The sequence below is a fragment of the Lithobates pipiens genome, unplaced genomic scaffold (assembly GCF_037356315.1).
Source record: "Lithobates pipiens isolate NorthernLeopardFrog02 unplaced genomic scaffold, aLitPip1_a1.2 Scaffold_10, whole genome shotgun sequence".
Taxonomy (NCBI): Eukaryota; Metazoa; Chordata; class Amphibia; order Anura; family Ranidae; genus Lithobates; species Lithobates pipiens.
The window spans coordinates 193,089,784-193,102,386 of NW_027507686.1; the positions used below are offsets into that span (position 1 = coordinate 193,089,784).

General features: G+C 43.8%; 1 protein-coding gene across 4 annotated transcripts in view; it reads left to right on the forward strand.

Moving 5' to 3' along the window:
* The window catches only part of CPT1A (carnitine palmitoyltransferase 1A), a 112,892-nt gene that overhangs the window by 25,129 nt on the left and 75,160 nt on the right, over positions 1-12,603 (forward strand). The window lies entirely within an intron of this gene.

Consider the following 12,603-nt stretch of genomic DNA (forward strand, 5'->3'; position numbering starts at 1 on the left):
CATAAAACTGCAGTTGCATGGGAAATTGCTTTTCCCATGATCAGAAATGTATTTTAGTTTTGTGTCTAAAATATATATATTTTTTTAAACCCCAAAAACAGAGCTAGAATGTGCCCTTTAATAGAAAAGCTATTGTACTCAGCTTTTCAGCAGCCCTTGTCAACTATACCTAACATTGCTGTTTCCATCAGTGTCTTTTGCATTCAACACTTCTGGGAGTGTCAGGGGCCTGCATCTCCCACTATGTGCCGTTGCTCCACCTGGGGAGAAGGCATTGTCGAAGAAAGTGCTGTGGTCTTTTCGAGATATAATAAATACCTGTGTGCATAGGTGTAACTAGAACCTTTGGGGCCCCAGTGAAAGAAACCACGAAGGGCCCCCCTGACCACCAAGGCCCTTTCCATTTGCCCTTCCTATTGAGCCCGAGGGCCCTTCCCACTGATCCCAGGCCCTTTTACTTTTATTGCAGGGGCCTTTTTATAAGCTCTGGTCCACACTGGGACACATGGAGTTGCATAACAAGTCAAAACACATTCATTTCAACGAGTGCCTTCTTTATCATTGCAACTCAAGTTGCAGTAACAGAAAAAATAAGGTCCTGCACTACTTTTCTGTGAGTTTCTTGAGATTTAAGTGCCAAAGACTGGAACGTTAAATCCCAAAAGATGCAAGGAAAGCGCAAGCAAGTTGCATGACTTTGGGGTCACAGCAATGTGAACCAAGCCTTATAGTCCCATCCGCCCCCCTCCCTCCCATGGTGGCAGGATGCCAGGGCCCAGTCGCAAGTGCAACCTTCGCAAACCCTGTTAGTTCCACCATTGCTTGTATGTTTTACTCTTCCACAATCCTTGGCATGCTCATTACATATGTCTGCATTAACAGTAATGGTTGCATGTGAGCTCATTGCAGCCTCTCCTAACAATAGGGGTACATTAACCTGTCCCATGTCCTTCTACCCTATATCTATGCCTCTATGTGCTAAAAAATTTAAAATATAGATGTGCATTGTGAAAGTGCTGAATCCTAGGGTGGGCAAGAATATGTGACCCGATTTGTGGATTTTTAGAGGCAGCTCTCCAACAGGGAAAACCCAAGGAGTGCCTGAGAACATTTGTATGATATAAGAAGCATTGGAGCACCACACTGATGAAATTAGTTCAATATGGTCTTTTTATTAGATATGATGCAAAGGTAAAGGAAAAAAAAAACGTGTTTCAAGTGCTCATATATCCCCCTTCGTCAGGGACTTGTGTGCTGCCCATAAATACCAATCTGTACCTGACTTGTGTCAAAATGCTGCTGTTATATTTGTTATCAGAACAGACCAGTACAGATATGTCATCGTTGTCAGAACATAAACCCTGATGAAGAGGGATTTCTCCTAGAAACGCAATGGCTTTTTACCTTGCATCATATCCAGTAAAGCTTCTATACTGGATTTTTTTTCTTTTTTTTGATCCGTGCACAGCTCCCATTCTTCCAAAACCCTGCCAGTAAATTTAGGCTCAGTTAGACAAAAATAAAACAACATACGTTTTGTAGAGTGGTAGACAGCTCTCTGATTTTAATTAGTAAGGGCCTCTGTTTCCAGAAGAACATAAATGTGCAATGTAATAGGAATCAAAGAACTGAGCTGATAAATATAACATCTTTACAGAATGTGACTTTCAAACGGCAGCGCTTTTGTTTCTGTGGTTTAGTCTTGGTGTACATTCATGTTATAACTTGCAAATTGATTAGGTTTGGTTAAATACACATAGCGGAATGAAGTATTGTTTGTTTGCCTTGTGGTATGAAGTCAAATAGGTTGTCATTTACCCTTTTATCAGCAAGGAAGAATGTAAACTGAAAACGATCTACACTGCCATGAAGATCAAGATTACTGCTTTGGCTGTGCCACTTGTCACATTGATTCGTGTTTTTCTTTTTTTTTTTTTTTTTTTTTTTTTAATTCAATTCTGATTTTATGGAAAATTTTAGGAATTTACATAACCAACAAACAAAAAAAGTAAAAAAACACATTATCCACATCCTATAGTTAATAACAACAAACATACCACATTATAGTAAAATATAGTAAAATATAAAACATAGAACAATAAACACCAACACAGTGCCGGAGTCCCTAGAAAGAAGAAAAAAAAAAAGAGGGAAAAAGGGCACAAGGTGATACTTCAAACAAGTGAGGGCGAACCCCGGCACCCCAGACGCCCCAGCCCCATGCTCCCAACGACGCCCCCACACTCTGCAGCATAGTTGGGCATCAAGGGAAGTGTGGCCGCCACCACTGCCCTAGATCACCCACATCCCTAAACCCTTATAGGAATATTCCTGCCTTAAATTCCCAATCCCTATCTTCAGCTCCCACAGTAGTATTGGATATATTACACAAAGCACACACACACCCATAAAACACAAAAAATAAATGGATAAAGAGTAACAAAAAAAAGGAATTTTTTTTTTTTTTTTTTTTTTAGATGGATAAATAGAACTACCAGAAAATGCTACTTAAGCCAAAGTTGCCTCACTAAACCCGACTCTGCACCAGTTTCACATCCTCCAACTTCTAATCAGGTTTTTTAGTAAGGAGACTGATGATTTCATACTGGGGCAAAGAGCCATAGGCTCAGAGCAGTCCCAGCTTGACCGAATATAAAGCCACATTTTTAAATATCTGTAAATCTGACCCTACTTATGGAAGCTGAACATTCGTTTGTCAAAACCACAAAGCAAATCAAAACCTAATGAACAAAGAGCAACAGATTTTCTGAATCTCATCGTACGAAGAATTCGAGGCATAAAATAATTTTTATCGACCACGAGAATGCAATCTAAAATAGCCTGATCAAACGTAGTGGAAAAATCTAAAGAGATTTCTGCCTTTTTTCCCTTTTTTTTGATTCCATTTTCATTTAATGGCAATTGTTCCTCTTCATTGAAATCGTCTTTTTATTTATTTTTTATTTTAACCTCCAGAATTACCAAATTCTTGTGCTCAGTTAAAGTCATGGATCGTAGATTGATTCATTTTTGGCGAACACTTTCAATCAAATTTACAATTACCAGTGAATCAAAAGTGGTTGAGATTGAATATTGGCGTGGGATACAGTCCGTTAGTTAAAGCGGTAGTAAACCCGCAAATTTTTTATTTATTTTTTAACACCTGCAAAGCAAAAGGCATAATGAGCTAGTATGCACCGCATACTAGCTCATTATGAAATGCTTACCTTAGAACGAGGCCCCGACATCTGGCTCGATCCACGCCGAGGGAGCTGACATGCTCCCTCGGCGTTTCTTCTGGGTATCGCGGCTCCGGCGCTGTGAGTGGCCAGAGCCGCGATATCGTCATGCGCGGGAGATTTCATTCTGGCCGGCCGGCCACTGCCGGATTTTCAGCCCGAGAATCCCCTTGTGCGCATGCGCCGCTGCAGTCAGCGGCGCATACCGAGGGGAATATCTCCTAAACCGTACAGGTTTAGGAGATATTTTTTTTTTTTTACCTACAGGTAAGCCTTATTATAGGCTTTCCTGTAGGTAAAAGTTAAAAAATTGAGTATACAACCACTTTAACACCCCATAAATAGTAGATCACTGGCCAAGCTCTCTATTCCTCTGGCTACCCTTTGCATAACCCAAACAGCACATGGAGCAACCCACTTCCCTGATGCCTTTTAAACTAGTGGTCTCCAAACTGCGGCCTTTTGATTGCTTTTACCTGGCCCTTGGGGCACTATTTTATCTACTGATACCAACAATGGCACATAATTCCCTGCCAATGAAGGGGCACAAATACTCCCAATGACACCAATATTGGGGCAAAATTCCTTCCAGTGATACCAACATTACGGCACAATTCCTCCCACTGACATCAAGACCTTTTCTACTCTCAATGGCCATAGCCCAGCTCTCCTAAATTCTGAAGGACAGTAAACTGGCCCTTTGTTTAGAACGTTTGGAGACCCCGTCTTTAAACTAAAGTCAAACTTTTGTCTTTGGTTATGAAAGGGAAGGGCTAGAACCCCTGTTTTTATTGCAGCCTGTGTCATCCTTTATTATACTTTTCCTAGTGCAGATGCCTTTCTACATCTGTCCCTAGAGGTTAGCTCTGGGGTCTTGCAGTTTGGTTATAATCCCTATGTGAAACATTGCCTGCATGGACTTTGCATGTCCTCCTTGTTGTTTGTGAGGGCTTCCTTTCAAAATCAGGGAACGTATTGGCTGGATAATTGGCTTCCAGACAAATTGGCCCAAGTTGGTGTGTGTGTGTATATATACACGTGTTTGACTGTGATAAGTACATTCGATTAAAAGCTACACTGTAGTAGGGTCTGAGGTGAACCTCTTTACTTCATGAAGCACTGCAGAAATGTTTAGGCCTTATCTGTTACTAAACTAAATAACTAAAGTAGTTTATATTCTCCAAACAGATGTATTGTACATAGAAGCTCGATATTCTCAAAACCTCCCCTGTGGATTAGTGAAGCCATTGTCTTTGCCAAGTGACAGCTCCAGTTACAGTGATTCAGATTTTTGGCCATTTCTTATGTAAGAAAAACAGATGTGTTTGTTGCCTTAAGTCAGTAGGAAATACTTGACCATGTTCCAGCATCTGGCTGAAAAGAAAAACCTAACCCCAAGATCAATATGTGCTTTTGAGTGTTGAGTCTTTGCATTTTCCTTCATTCTTATGACATTTGTAGCACTAAGCCTAAGGGGACCTATTAAGGTGGCCCCTGGCAGATGACACGGGCAAACCCAGGGCACAGATTCTAAGTACCAGTCAGTCTTCTTTAGAGTACCCCACAAGGGATGATAGCTGGAGACCTCATCCTAGTGGCACCCTGGGGTTGCCCCGGGGATCACTCCATCAGTGGATGACAGGAACAAAGGGGCCACAGTGCAATGACAGTGGTCAAAACAGAAGACTAGAGAGTATTCAGATGCTTAAGCAGGCAGAGAGCAGACAGACAGGTGCAGGCAGGGGTTGAGGCAGGCAGCAAGTAGAGTCTAGTCAGGCAGTCTGGGTTGGCAATGAGCAAGCACTAGATGAGAAAGTAGTCAAGTTCGAGCAGGGGTCAAGGCAAGCGGCAAGAAGGGGGTAGTCAGGCAGTTGGTGTTGGTAACAAATTGGCAGTATAGAACAAAGTAGTCAAGCAATCTGCCTCACAACAATTCGGCAATAGTAAGCTTTAGCATCAAAGATCACAGGTACAGTGGTGTGAAAAAGTGTTTGCCCCCTTCCTCATTTCCTGTTCCTTTGCATGTTTGTCACACTTAAGTGTTTCGGAACATCAAACCAATTTAAACAATAGTCAAGGACAACACAAGTAAACACAAAATGCAATTTGTAAATGAAGGTGTTTATTATTAAAGGTGAAAAAAAATCCAAACCATCATGGCCCTGTGTGAAAAAGTGATTGCCCCCTAAACCTAATAACTGGTTGGGCCACCCTTAGCAGCAACAACTGCAACCAAGCGTTTGCGATAACGTGCAATGAGGCTTTTACAGCGTCCTGGAGGAATTTTGGCCCACTCATCTTTGCAGAATTGTCCTAATTCAGTTACATTAGAGGGTTTCCGAGCATGAACGGCCTTTTTAAGGTCATACCACAACATCTCAATAGGATTCAGGTCAGGACTTTGGCTAGGCCACTCCAAAGTCTTCATTTTGTTTTTCTTCAGCCATTCGGTGGTGGACTTGCTGGTGTGTGTAGGATCATTGTCCTGCTGCAGAACCCAAGTTCGTTTCAGCTTGAGTACACGAACAGATGGTCGGACATTCTCCTTCAGGATCTCTTGGTAGACAGCAGAATTCATAGTTCCTTTTATCACGGCAAGTCTTCCAGGTCCTGAAGCAGCAAAACAGCCCCAGACCATCACACTACCACCACCATATTTTACTGTTGGTATAATGTTCTTTTTATGAAATGCAGTGTTCCTTCTACGCCAGATATACTTGGACACACACCTTCCAAAGAGTTCCACTTTTGTCTCATCGGTCCACAGAATGTTGTCCCAAAAGTCTTGGAGATCATCAAGATGTGTTGTGGAGAAATTGAGACGAGCTTTGATGTTCTTTTTGCTCAGCAATGGTTTTCGCCTTGGAACTCTGCCATGCAGGCCATTTTTGCCCAGTCTTTTCCTGATGGTGGAGGCATGAACGCTGACCTTAACTGAGGCAAGTGAGGCCTGCAGTTCCTTGGATGTTGTTGTGGGGTCTTTTGTGACCTCTTGGATGAGTCGTCGCTGCGCTCTTGGGGTAATTTTGGGCGGCCGGCCACTCCTGGGAAGGTTCACCACTGTTCCATGTCTTCACCATTTGTGGATAATGGCTCTCACTGTGGTTCGCTGGATTCCCAAAGCTTTGGAAATGGCTTTATAACCCTTCCCAGACTGATAGATCTCAATTACTTTCTTTCTCAATTGTTCCTGAATTTCCTTGGGTCTCGGCATGATGTGTAGCTTTTAAGGATCTTCTGGTGGACCTTACTGTGTCAAGCAGCTCCTATTTAAGTGATGCCTTGATTGTGAACAGGTGTGGCAATAATCAGGCCTGGGTGTGGCTAGAGAAATTGAACTCAGGTGTGGACAACCACAGTTATAGTATGTTTTAACAAGGGGGGCAATCACTTTTTCACACAGGGCCATGATGGTTTGGATTTTTTTTCACCTTTAATAATAAACACCTTCATTTACAAATTGCATTTTGTGTTTACTTGTGTTGTCCTTGACTATTGTTTAAATTGGTTTGATGTTCCGAAACACTTAAGTGTGACAAACATGCAAAGGAACAGGAAATGAGGAATGGGGCAAACACTTTTTCACACCACTGTAGGTAGCAAGAAGAGACAGCACCAGCTTGTTCATAGACTGCTGCCCAAATATGCTCCAGGTCACTCCTATAGCACCCTCCGTGTACAGTAGAAACTTTTGAGAATTTGTTTAGAGTTGGCTGGCAGAGCTCCAAGGGCTGAGTCCCTGTTGCTTCCCCCTGGCTTCTGGAACTGCTGGAGGGTTCTAGAACTTAGAGGGTGGAGGAGCAAAGATGTAGTCTCAATATTTTTGGAGTCTCCTCCAATCCCTGGGTGAGAACAGACCAGAAATTGGACAGACAGGCCATAAATATTTGGGAAAATTGCCATGTGGGAGCCGAGTCCAGGGTCCAGCTGTCTGGAGGGGACCCCTGGGCTGGGGGGCTCTGGCACTGGGCAGAAGGAAGGAGCCAAAGAGAGAGAGAGAGAGCAGCAGATGAAGCCTCACACCCCTTCAGCCTCAGCTAGGTTTAACTGAAGCCATTGTGGAAGCCATTGGGACCTGTTCAGCAGTCACGTGTGCCAAAGGATTCACCTAAGGGACTGAGAGAGTAGCTTCTTATGCAGAGCAGACAAGGACAGAGCCTGCCTTCCTCTATGGGCGGTTGAATGGAAATGGACCGTCTGTCCATTGCCATCCAACTTTCATCCAATCCGATCCACCAGACGGCTGGAGATCTCCATTCATCTGTGTTTAGCGGACAGAATTGGATTGGATGTTGGGAGGACCAATGAGAGAGCAATGTATGGATCCGCCTGTCAGTTTTTCTATGGGAAAGGGGCCCAAGGTGTGAAAGTATACAATACAACTTGGGTGGAGGCTGTAGGGTTGCCACCCATCTGGGATTCACCCGAACAGTCTGGGTTTTGAATTATGTATCCGGGTTTAAGGCTACCCGAGACCCAGACACATTATTCAGACCAAACTATGGCTCCCCAATGTTTGGGGCTGAGCAGCCAGCAGGTACCTCATAGAGAAAAGGGGCTGGTGACTGAGGGGTGCTCTGCAGACTCTAATGTAAGGCTTTGGGAACCCTGATTTAAGAGGGGATGCTGGGAACTCGGATGTAAGTGGGGGCTTTGGTGATGCAGAAACCCCCTTGCATAAGAGTTCCCCTTAAAAAAAGAAATGCTGTGTGGCGCTAAAGTGTTTGGGGGTAGGTTGGTGGGGAGGGGTCTTTTATATAGGCACTGTCACTTTACCCTGACAATGGCAGAGGAAATGAGAGGAAATCTCCCCAACAGATTTCTTATTCCTGTCAAAGATATGCAGTTCCTGGAGGGGAGATGTAGGATGTGGTGATCAGGGCTACTGTTAGAAATCACAGGGCCCCATACAGCCTACTTGACAGGACCCCCACAACACAGTGTACTATGCTTCAGTGATAAATGGACGCAGGAGTAATTGGTATCGATTGCTCACTGTATTTATTCATAAAAGGAAGGGGTCAGTAAATTACATATTTACTGACCCCTTCCCCTCCTTCTCCATCCGTGAAACATCCCCCCCCCCCCATGTGCCCATAGCAGCTACTGGTGGGGAAAGAAAGGAGGGAAGCCAGCAGTGCTGTGGGGGAAAGGGGCACACGGGTGGGGGAAAGGGGCACACGGGTGGGGGGGGGGGGGTGTCTTGACAGCACATGGAAAAACACATGTGCTTGGACCAATCCCCCCTGCAGTGCAGCCAGAGGCAAAAAGAAGAGGAGAAGCTAGCAGCACTGCAGTGGGAGGCAGAAGAGGATTGTTGTCTGCAATAAGACAGTACAGCCGGACCTCCTGCTCAGCAAGTGCCTGGGCCCCCCTTTTGAGCTGAAGGGGCCTGGGCCCAGCACTGGAGGGCTGGTTCTACTGCCTGATCAGCGGCCCTGATGGTGACGCTTTCTTCCAGGAATGCCTGAATCACTATACTGCCTGAATAGCATTAAAGTGGCTGTAAACCCACTAAAATAATAAAAAAAAATAGATAAATAAAAAAAAGACAAAGGCATAATGAGCTAGTATGCATAGCATTATGAAATACCTTAGATCGAAGCTCCCACTGTGGTCCCCGTACACAGCTCCGGCAACATCACTCTCGGAGTTACTTCTGGGTATTGCGGGCTCCGATGCCTTGATTGGCTAGAGCCACGATGACGTCACTTCCGCCGGTAACGGCACACTAGCTGAAGCAAGTACACAAAAGTCAGCACATGCTGATACAGGGGATATCTCCTAAACTGTGCAGGTTTAGGAGAAATCTGGGACAGCTACAGGTAAGCCTTTATTATAGGTTTACCTGTAGTCAAAAGTGGATTGTAAAAGTTTACAACCACTTTAAAGATCATTGGACAAGTAAAACAGGTAATATAAGTATTGCAGCTGTGTATTGCACAGGCACACTTATACAAAGGGATGCGCTCCCCATTGCGCTGCAATGTCCATAGAGAGGCTGGGTGGGTCATGGAACAGGCTTGTTATGTGTAGAGAAGCCCAGGACCTGGCTGTGCTGTCTGGCACTAGTATCTGGATCACATAACTGGCTGAACATATGTAGAAATCCTATGGCAGGTAAATATTTTACATATATACATTTCAGCGGTGGATTTAGTTTGGAGCTCAGAATTACGGAAATGGTTTGCCATACAATAAATTTGACTATTCCCTTTAGATACACATTTTTCTTATATTTCCAAAATATTCCAGTTACACTGGTATTCTACAGAGGGTCTTTGGTGCTTATGCTGTTCATAGGACTATATTTGGATTACGCCTCAGACATTTCTCAGGGAAACTTAGTTTTATTACATGCTAAATATGAAGTTGTACATTTTATATTTAGCCAGTGTAGACGGGGGAATGCAGAATCTACCATGTATTTTCCACTCTTAGGGATTTTGATAAAAAGAAATGCATGTATACAGTACGTTAAAGAGCTATGTGTGTGTAGTATAGGTTTCCGGGGACAGTCCCCGGATTGAGGACACTGTCCCCAGATCAAGTTTTGTCCCCGGATTGGATTTGCTGGGGCAATTTCAAAAACATAAAAAAATGTAAATACAAATTCTGAATTGCACACCCCCGCTCCTACTAGCTTAGGGGGGTATATTATTTTCTATTATCCGTGCCCCTTTCTGATGATCCTGTGCTGGTTGGAGTGAAGGGAATATTTTTTTCAGTATCAGGTCCATGTTACATAGTTACATAGTTAGTAAGGTTGAATAAAGACACCAGTCCATCCAGTTCAACCTAAGTGTCTACAATTGTCCCCATCACTGTACATTGCACACTCACATCGGTCCCTACCCTCAAGGAGCCCACAATCCAAGGTCCCCATTCATATACTGGGGTCAATTTTGGACAGAAGCCAGTTAACCTACCTGCATGTCTTTGGAGTGTGGGAGGAAGGAAACCCACGCAGGCACAGGGAGAACATGCAAACTCCAGGCAGGTAGTGTCATGGTTGGGATTCGAACCAGCGACCCTTCTTACTGCTAGGTGAGAGTGCTACCCGCTACACCACTGTGCCGCCCGCCTGTGTTCTTCTGCCTTGACTCAAGTCCCAGCCAGCCGCCTACCTGCTTATCTTCTTGCCTTCCCTGGTGGAGTGATCTTCCTCCACTCCCAACCCAATAGTAGCCAGGGCCTGGAGAGTAAGTGCCCGTTCACACTACCGCGACTTGTCAGGCGACCTAGCCGCCTAACAAGTCGCGCTCCGTTCTGTACTATGGAACCATTCTAATAGGAGCGACTCAAGTCGCTCCGACTTAGAAAAAGGTTCCAGTACTATTTTTGGGGCGACTTCAGGTGACTTGCATTGACTTCTATACAGAAGTCGTTTTGCAAGTCGCTGCTGAAGTCGTGTGCAGGTCGCGTCTGTGAGTCGCGCTGCAAGTCGTGTCGCCCCTGTGTGAACGGGCACTAAGACTTGACAGGCTGTGAGGTGGGCAGAGAGTCGCTGATTACAGCCATTACTAGTAAAAAAAAAAGTATGTCCTCAGATTTAATTGTAAAAAATCTGGTCACCTTAGTGTAGTACTATAATTCCCAACAGCCAATTAGGTCTTAAATACTGTTTTTTTTTTTTTTTTTTTTTTTTTTTTTTATATTTCCACATGCTTTTGTTTGGAATATCCTTCTGCATGTTGATGGGAACCACTGCAATTCAATGGCCTACCTCTTAAAGCCAACATTCTTTTTTGCCAGCTTGGTGGTACATTGCAGCTTGACAAGATTATGATCACTGTAAGGACTGGGGCAATATTGCAGCTTGCTATCTGTTTCATTGCCCATTCGCTTACTATGGGGGGGGGGGGGGGGGGGCTGAGGACAGGTGCGGTCACATATTTGGACATTTTATGTTGTCATGGGTTTGCTTTAGGTTTGGGGCTGCTGAGGAAGGACAGTCCTATAGCCTGTAGTAAGTAAGTACTTATTTTCATAATTGCTGCTGGGGTAACTATAGGCGGTACAGGGAATCCAATCGGACCCATAAGATAATACGACCCAAATACATCCCCCTTGTTTGCCACAGTACCTACTGTAGAAAAAAAAACACATTTCCTTCTTTCATTCAAACCCCCATTTTCCTTTACCTGCTGCAAATAGTGCACAGCCTATTTGCCTTTATTAAATCAACCCCATTATGTACACTGGCTGCTCCAAGAAAAATTGAGAAGGCTCCTATAAGTGTTTTTGGAATGCTATAAAAATGCTTAAAGGCTTAGGCATCATTATTATACTTTAAGCCTATTATATGTTGGCAAGTTCAGTAGGTTCCTTAATCTTAGTTGAGAACATTGTGTGCACGTACGACTAAAGATAAATCCATTGTCACAATTAAAACTTTTATTTTCCTATATAAAGATTTCGTTAAAATTCAGCACGTGTGCACATAGAGAAAAATGTAATGTTAACAACTACAGATACATGTTGAAATGTCACATTTCTTAGCATAGACAAAATTTAAAGTTTGTGGTCACCCAACACTAAAATGTCAGCTTTAGTGGACAATGACGTGGTACAGTACATACTAACTACTGATCAGTCTTTTAAAGTTCATGGTCCTGAACTCTGCTCCTGGATCTACGTAGCAGGCTAATACATGGTCTGTCTCCTAAAGCAGGGGTCATCAACCCTGTCCTCAGGGCCCACTAACAGGCCAGGTTTGCAAGATAACTGAAATACATCACAGATCATTTGCTGCTCGGTAATTGCAGTATTCTAGTTTGCATCTCCCCAAGAAGGTAATGCATAAAACCTGGCCTGTTAGTGGGCCCCTAGGACAGGGTTGATGACCACTGTCTTAAAGTTTACATTCTTTCATTATGTCCCTTAATCTAACTCATAGATAATCTGTCAGTTGAAGTTCAAAGTTCTGAATTCTCCTGAATCTAAAGGTTCTAGGCTTATAGATCTCTGTCTGTCTCTTGAAGTTTGCATTACATAAATCTGTTCCTGAACCTAGGTACCATACTCTCTTTTGAAGTCTAATGCCGCGTACACACGACCGGACTTTTCGAGGGACTAGGTCCGACAGACTTTCGACGGAGTTCTGACGGACTTTCCGAATGAACGGACTTGGCCACACACAATCACACCAAAGTCTGACGGATTCGAACGTGATGACGTACGACCGGACTAGAATAAGGAAGTTCATAGCCAGTAGCCAATAGCTGCCCTCACGTCGGTTTTTGTCAGTCGGACTAGCATACACACGAGCGGATTTCTCGGTAGGAACTGGGTCCGGCGGAGTTCCGGTGGAAAAATTTGAAACATGTTCCATTTCTAAAGTCTGTCAGACTTTTGCAAATCA